The sequence below is a fragment of the Belonocnema kinseyi genome, chromosome 6, assembly GCF_010883055.1.
Source record: "Belonocnema kinseyi isolate 2016_QV_RU_SX_M_011 chromosome 6, B_treatae_v1, whole genome shotgun sequence".
NCBI classification, from domain to species: Eukaryota; Metazoa; Arthropoda; class Insecta; order Hymenoptera; family Cynipidae; genus Belonocnema; species Belonocnema kinseyi.
Window position 1 is genome coordinate 21400778 of NC_046662.1, and position 8450 is coordinate 21409227.

At 24.4% G+C, this 8450-nt stretch overlaps 1 protein-coding gene across 1 annotated transcript in view; it reads left to right on the plus strand.

Annotated features, from left to right (window-relative positions):
- The window catches only part of LOC117175193 (transmembrane protein 132E), a 182679-nt gene that overhangs the window by 119666 nt on the left and 54563 nt on the right, over positions 1 to 8450 (plus strand). The gene's annotated exons all lie outside the window — the stretch shown is intronic.

Consider the following 8450-nt stretch of genomic DNA (forward strand, 5'->3'; position numbering starts at 1 on the left):
TAATTATAAAAGGTCACACGAATAACTGTCGAAACAGTACAAAGTTAACTTATTTTTTTCATTGAAGTAATTAGAGCTTTCCATCTTAATTTGTAAAGCTTTTAAATATTAAAAACAGGCGAGAAAAATAGTGTTGAAATTTTAATCAACTAAAATTGCAATCTTTTTGGTTTAAATATCAAAAATTACATTTTTCGTAGAGAATAAATATTTTTTGGTTGAAAATTTAACTACTTAGTAGAAAATGAAACCACTTTATATTTATTATTATTTTATTTGGTTGAAAATGTATGTATTTCGTTGAAAATTGTGGTTGAAAATTCATTGCTTTAGTTGAAAAATATGATTTTTTTTCAAAACTGAACTGTTTTGTTAAAAAAAAAATTTTTACTGAAAATTTAACTGTTTGCAGGGAAGTCGGGAAATGACCGTAAATTTATTTCTTGATCTTTTTCAGTTATGATTTAATTCAGTTTAGAATATTTGATTCGAAAATCTTTCCCTTACAAATTTTACATTTTGGATTTTAATTTTTAAGCGATTTTTTTCATTTAAAGGATTTTAAAATTCAGTTTTCAAGACTTAACAAATTTAATATTAGCAGCCTTTGAAATCGAATATTTTCAATAAAAAACCTTTTTAGTTGATCAAATGTGAATATAAATTATAGTGATTTTTAAAATTGAACTGTACATTAAGGATTAACAATTGAATGATAATTGATTTTACCAGAAGATTCGGAATCAGTTAAAAATTTAAGAATTTACAGATTTTAGCTTTAAAAATTGAACTGTTACAATGTGCAAGTCATAATAGTTAAAGAAATGTAACCCGCCGATTTAAACTTTATAAACTATTTTCAATTTTAAAATAACTTCAAAATAATATATTCATTATCAAAGGATTTTATTAACTTAAAATTATTGTTTTATTCTAAAATTTGAAAATATAAATTTTGAAATTTTTTAATTAAGAAAAATAACAATTGCTTAATATTTAGAAATATTTGATTGTTTATGTAAAATCAATAATTTTAAATCAAATACTGATAACTAAATAAAAATTAAACTTTTAACGTTACAATTTTAATTTTTATATTTAAAGAAATTTAATTTACAAGTAAAATGGTTAAATTTTGATGTATAATAAATATTGCACAGCTGTAATTCACAGAAAAAAATTGAGTTAGTTGAATAGATATTTAGATAGTCTGAAAAGGTTCAAAATTAATTAAAAATTTGAAATGTTTTCAAATAATTAAAAAAAAAAATTACGTATACCGACCAAAGCCGGCTATTCGTACCGAAACTTCGGTGCAAATAACTCACGGCCTATTTTGTAAACAAAATATAGATTTTTGCCGATTTTAAACAAAAAATTTAGAAGCTTTTAAAGAATTATAAAAAGCTTTAAAAAATAAAAAATATTTTTTTAAGATTCCTTGGAAAATTGGAAATGACTTTTTAGTTTGAAAAATTAATTTAAAGAGAATATTTAAAAAGATTTCCAAATTAAAAAAAAAATGAATCTGGCAGATTTTAAGGAAATATTTTTTATTTTCCAAGTTGCAAACAAAATTTCAGGAAGAATTTGAATCATTTAAAAAAAAAGTCGAAGGTTCTGAAAAAATTTCAAAAATAATAAAAAATTTGAATACATTTAAAACAACATGTAGATGTTTTAAGGTTTTGAAATAAAATGCTAAAGCTTTTTAATGATTTTTAAACTATTTTAAATTAAAATAATTCAACCTTTAATTTAAGAAGTGTTTAGTTGATAAAAAAATATAATCTGTCAGTCTTTAACATTTCTGACTTAAAATTTCTGAAAATGATTTTCATTATCGGGAAACCTTACAAAATTGTCTCAAAGTTTTGCATATTCTTTTTCCACACATTATGAGATCTTCAGAACGTTAAATTATTCTTTTAAAATATTATTAAATATTTCTATTTTATCTTTTATTATTCTTATTTATCTTTTAAAAGATTAGTAAACAATGATTTACAATTTAAATTTTCTCTTCTATCAATAATGTTTAGAAACTTTAGAGATAAATTTCATGATAAATGTCAATTATTTATTTAGAAATTTTGATATACAAAGTGGATGGTGCAGAAAATTTATAAATTAAAAATGTTACGTGATCGAGTCAAAATACCCCCCTCCTCCCATATAATAGATTCTGAGAGCTTTCTATCTTAATTTTCTACTTATAAAATAATAATAAGAAGCGATGAAAATAGCTTTGAAGTAATAGGAGCAATTCCCACGATGCGGCAGAAACGGAAATCGCTTGTTTAATTTTTCAACGAGGAAACGTCTAAATCTATAATAGATTCTGTAACATGAGTTCATACAGAAAAGCCAGCGAAGCGAATCTCAACTTTGTTGGGTGGTGATTGCCAGGTGGAATTTTAATCAGGCGAAACTTTTACTCTGGTTCTCAATGTCCTCATTGGAAAGGCAGAAACGCGAGTTTGGCGCTACACAAATGACACTGGCAATTATCGCAGGTCCGAGCGGTCGAGATCGCGTGAAAATTTCAATGAGACCGCGAAATTTCCATATAAATTGCTCATCGATTTCCACAACCTGTGTTAGGGATACCTCTCTACACTCTGAAAGTGTGGAATTACAAAGATTCCAGGATTTTCGAGCAAGAGTGATTCCATTTTTCCTGCTTTTACTTTAATATAGCAGATAAAACACGGAGATTTACGATAGATTGCTCTTGGCCATTATTTATAGTTGGAGTGCACTTGACTTGTGAAAAGAATTTTTACGATTTTGCCATTTTTTTTAGGTGAGATGTAAAGTAAACCTTTCAAGAGAGGAAGGGTTTTGAAGCTTTATGGTGATTTTTTTTCTAGAAAGTATTTTGGGAAATTGCATTTTTCGGTTTATGACATTTAGTTAAAAAAATAGTTTAGGTTATTTAAAAAGGATTTTAATACCGTGATTATTATTATTTTGTTTCACTTAATTTTTAAATTAATATTAGGAATTTTTTTTTCAATTTCATAGCTACTATTATTTCAAATAAAAGGAATAAAAAGCAAAAGCAATATTTTGAAATTGATGAAAAACGATGTATTAACTTCTGATGATTTTTTTAGTAATAATATCAATTTTAGACGATAAAAGTTACATGACAAAAAAATATTTAAGATTGTGAATCATCCATTTTAACTTAAAATTTGTTTCAAATAATCGATTTTCGGTATAAAAAATGTTAACCTAAAATTGTTCAAGACATTTAATCTTTAAATACAATTATTTTTGGTACAAAGTATCTATTTCCGGTATAAAACGCCAATAAATACTAGTATGTGTAATTCTATTTCCAACGCTTCAAATTTCTAATATTTCAAGTAAAAATATTTCATTTTCCACAAAATAGATGAATTTTTCACCAAATATTTAATTTTTCAACCAAATAGATGCATTTTTACCAAATAGTTAATTTTTCAACTAAATAGATGAATTTCTAATTAAAAAGATTAATTTTCTACAAAAAAAAAAACAATTTTAAACAAAATAGTTCAATTTTAAACCAAATGAATGAATTTTCAACCAAAAAGTTTAATTTTCTAAGAAAAAAGACCGATTTAAAGAAAATACTTCAATTTTCAACCAAAGAGATAATTTTTAACTAAAATGATGATCGCTAAAAAATGATTTTTTAGCAAAGTAGTTGAACTTTCATGTAATAGTTGGTATTAAAAATTTTTAAACATTTTTAACCAAAAACAGTTGAATTTAACCAAAAAAAGACGAATCTTCAACAAAATAGTAGAATTTTAACCGAAGAAGATTAATTATCTACCAAAAAAGACGAATTTTTATCAAAATTGTTCAGTTTTTAACCTAGAGATGAATTCTCAACTAAATTGATGAATCTTCAATCAAAAAATGATTTCTTACCAAAGCATATCAAGTTTTAAACAATTCATTAAATCTTTAAAAGAAAAACTTAATTTTCAACCAAACAGTTGCATTTTTAATAGAAAAAACCGATTCAATATTTACTAAAAAGATTCACCTCCTAAGAAAAAGAGGAGTCTTCTACAAAACACTTGAATTTCTAATTCGAAAATATAAAATTTGTAACAGAATAATCAATTTTTAATCAAGCAGTTGAATTTTCTAGACAAAACGACCTTTTTTCTACAAAACAGTTGCATTTTTAAACCAAAATTGTCATTTTCAATGTATTTCCATTCAAATTGCAAATTTCCAGCATAAAATGCTAATAAAAACCAAAATTAAAAAAATGGCGACTTGAATAACTGAATGATAGTCTGAAAAATCTTAAATTTTTTTTATTGAGAATATCGAGTTTTTACAAAAAATAGTAATATATCATAACAAAAAAATTTTCAAATTATTAATCCTCTTTCACATTTAATAAAAGAATCGATTTCTGTTTAAAATCCTTTCCGGTTAGGACCGCCAGCTTCACCTATAATTGTTAAAAAGTGGCGAATCTTCTTTGAATTTTGCCTTTTCTTATTACAAATTCTAATTTCCGACAAAAATAGTAACATAACTCAAATTTGTTAAACAATTTTAATTCCTTTCTAAATTATGATAATTTTTTGTTTAAATACACCGACTTTTACTGTGAAACGCCAGCGTTAATATAAAGAATTTGAAAAAATTATTGTATAATTTATTATTTATTTGAATAAAAGTTGCAATTTCCAATAATTATTAAGATTATGAAATCAAACATAAAATATCTTTACATTAAGGTATTAATTAAATTATTCAATATTCTTTAAAATCGATGTAATTCTGAAGTATTCTTAAACCCCATGAATTTCTAGATACTTTAATTTATTAAAAAATAAATTAGCTTCAAAATTTACATTCTGTATCCTAATTATCTTAAAATTGAAGGTTGAAGAATTCCGTTTTTTGAAAATATTTATTTATAAAATGTTGAACTGCTCAACTTGCATTCGTTTCGAATTAGAAAAGTTCATAGTTTAGATTTATTTTTAAAGTTCTCTTTTTTTGTTAATTGGACTTGAAATAATTGCAAATTTGGAAAAATTTCAATTTTCTTTTTCTATACGAATCTTTTTTATTTAAATTTTTATTAATTGCAGATATATAATTTTCAGCCATTTAAAAACAAAACACTTTTCAACTACATCTTTTTAATATTGTACATATATATTTTCTTCTATAAAACTTAAATTGTTAAATTATAAATTGTTCCAATTGAAACTTATTTCTTTCCAATGTTTTTCATTTAAATCAGTGTCTACATAAAAGCATAAATTATTTTAAAATATTTCAAAGAAATAAAAGAGTGAGGGTTTTGCAAAAAATCTGCTTTATTTTTTTTTCTTTGCATTTTAAAAACATGGTGGGAAGAAGTTTTTTAATCTTACCTTTTTATATTTTGGGAGGGTTAAACTATGATTGTGTTCGAGATAATTTTTTTTCTTAAAAATATAATTTTTTAATTTGTTTCGCAAGCGACACTTGACATCACAGAAGAAAAAGGTATCTTTTGCAGAAATTTTCTAGATTTTCAAACTATTGTCTTGGGGTTTTTGGTCAATTTAGTTTTTTCTGAGAAACATTAGAAATTATTATGAAGAAAATTCTCTTCGCTAAAATAATTGTTTAGCACACATAAAACACACAGTCCATATTTCTTAAAGAAGACCAAATTAAAAGAAAAATATAAGTGTGTGTTTTTGGTAAAATCGACTTTTTATATTGTAAAACAAATCGTCGCCACTTTGTTAATTTCAAACCTGCATTTTAATTTTCCGATCAATTTCGAAAGAGAATGTTAAAAATCACCTGAAACTAAAAACAAAATTGAAACATTTAAAATATATCAAAGTTCAAATACTTGTAACTTTCTGGGAATTTTATTATCTCATATCGGTCTGAAATTATTTTATTTTGATAAACTTGATCATAAGTTTAACATCATATTATTTTGCTTATCCATGAACTTTATAAATGTCAGATTGAACTTTTGTTGTCGGCTATCCAAAAGCCAATTTTAACCTTCATAATGACCAACGATTAGTCTAGACACATAATTAGCTTGCAACCACGAGAATTTCATTTTTAAAGTAACCTATTATTTTTGTCTTCTTACTAAAAGTTTAGAAAAAAAGAATGTACGTATGGTTCATCGCAACCCGACCCCTTCTGCCTTTCAATAGGATCTTAAGCCGTTTTTTTAAATTAAATTAATTTAAAAAGTCTTAAATCCAAAATATTTTTTTCTATAATTACTTAAATATTCCAAAGTACAATTATATCTATTTATATTTTTTCAAATACAATTTTTCTGCTCATTGGATTTTTAGGTTTATAGGCCAAAAGTTAGTTTCAGGGAATTTCAGTAAACCTATCCGCGGCCAACAAGTTTATGTAAAATTTCGAATTTTTAATATTAATATTTTTTTAATTTTAAATTTAAGGAAGTGCATTTCAAAAAGAAAAAAATTTTTTTGAAATTGAAATCTTTGGATTACAAATTAAATTTTTGAGAAAAAGTATTTAAAGATTTTTAAAGAAAATTCGTTTCTGTTGGTAGAAAATTCGTTTCTGTTGGTTGAAAATTCTTTCGTGTTGGTCGAATTCAACTGTTTTTGATTAAAAATTCACAACTTTTTTTTGAATTCAATGTCAACCACTATATTTTTCTTTCAGAATTCAAATTTTTTTAAATTAAAATTAAATAAATTGGTGGAAAGTTGAACTCTTTGTTTATAATTAATTTTGTTGGTGGAAGATTCGTCATTCTGTTTGAAAAATGAGCTATTATGTTAAAAATTAGTTTTTTCTTCGGCCGAACATTAATTATTTTCCTAAAAATATAATTACACCAGTCAAAATTTTAACTATTTTGTTGAAATTTAATTTGTTTTTTAAGATTCAACTTCTCCAGTTTAAGTTTCATTATTTTTTTTGAAAATTCATCAGTTCGGATGAAAATCGATCTTTTTTAGTTCAAAATTCATCTATTTAATTGAAAATTTGTCTTTTTTAGATAAAAGTTCACTTATTTCGTTAAAAATTCATCAATTTAGTTGAAAATTTATCAATTTGCTCGACAGTTTTTTTAGTGTAAAATTAATTTTTTTTACTGAAAATTGAAATATTCTATTTTCGGTTGAAAACTTATCTTTTTTAGTTCAAACTTGAACTGTTGGTTGAAAATTGTTCTTTTTAAGTTTTAAATTGAACTACTTAGTTAAAAATTAATTTGTTTGTTTATTGAAAGTTAAACTCATTTGTTAAAAATGCAGTATTTTGGTCTAAAATTCATCAATTCCTGTTTAGATTGATCATTTCAGTTGAAAATTGATTACTCTTGTTGAAAGTTCTTTTTTGTGAAAAATTAATTTTTTTTAACTGAAAATTTATGTTTTTCAGTACAACATTGAACTATTTGGTTAAAAATAAATCTTTTTCGTTTTAAAATTGATCTTTTTAGTTAAAAATAAAAGTACTTGATTAAAAGCTAAACGTTTCGATACAAAATGCATGTTTTTGGTCTGAAATCGTCAATCCCAGTTGAAAATTCATAATTTTCGTTGATGTTTTCTAACATTAAATTTAACTATTCCTTTTTTGGCTGAAAATTGATATTTTTTAGTTCAAAATTCAACTATTTTGTTGAAAGTTGATCTTCTTTAGTTGAAAATTCAACTATTTGGTTAAGAAATCAGGTTTTTTTGTTGAAAACTAATCTTTTTGGTAGAAAATGTACTATTTTTTCTTGAAAAGTTATGAATTTGAAGCGATCAAATTAAATTTAAAATGGTAACTACATTAACTTCACCTAAATATGCTCGGAATTTTAAGTATAAAAAGATGAAATAGAAATTTGTTTAAATTCTTGAATGGCTCCTTATTGTGAAAAATTATACCTGAAAAAAGCTTGAGACAGCTGGACAAAAAACTGGAATTTTCAGAGAATTTTTTCTTCGGGATTAGATAAGACACTAGACATTCCCTCTGCATAGCCAGTCACCCCCTCCATGTTTCTATTTCCGGAGAAACAAAATCCGTAATTTTTTTTTTAAATTCAAATATTGACTTCAAAATCCCAGTTTATTAACATGTGGAAATTTTGAATTTTCGAAAAATTGTGCTCATACTTTAGGGTTTGATCGAAACGTGCCAAGTGTTTTATGGATTGAGGAGGGTAAGGTAGAGTAGGGTTAGGCAAGGGAGGATTAAACATAAAAGTTTTTATTTTGGTTTTATTTTATAGGCACATCTCTTGAATCCCTCAAAAACTTGGCACGTATCGATCAAACCCTGAAATATGAGTTTAATTTGGTGAAATTTCAAAATTTCCCCATGATAATTAAATGGAATTTTGAAGTTTCCGGTAGCACGTGTTAATATTTGAATTTCAAAAACAAAAATTACGGATTCTGTTTCTCCGGAAATGGAAA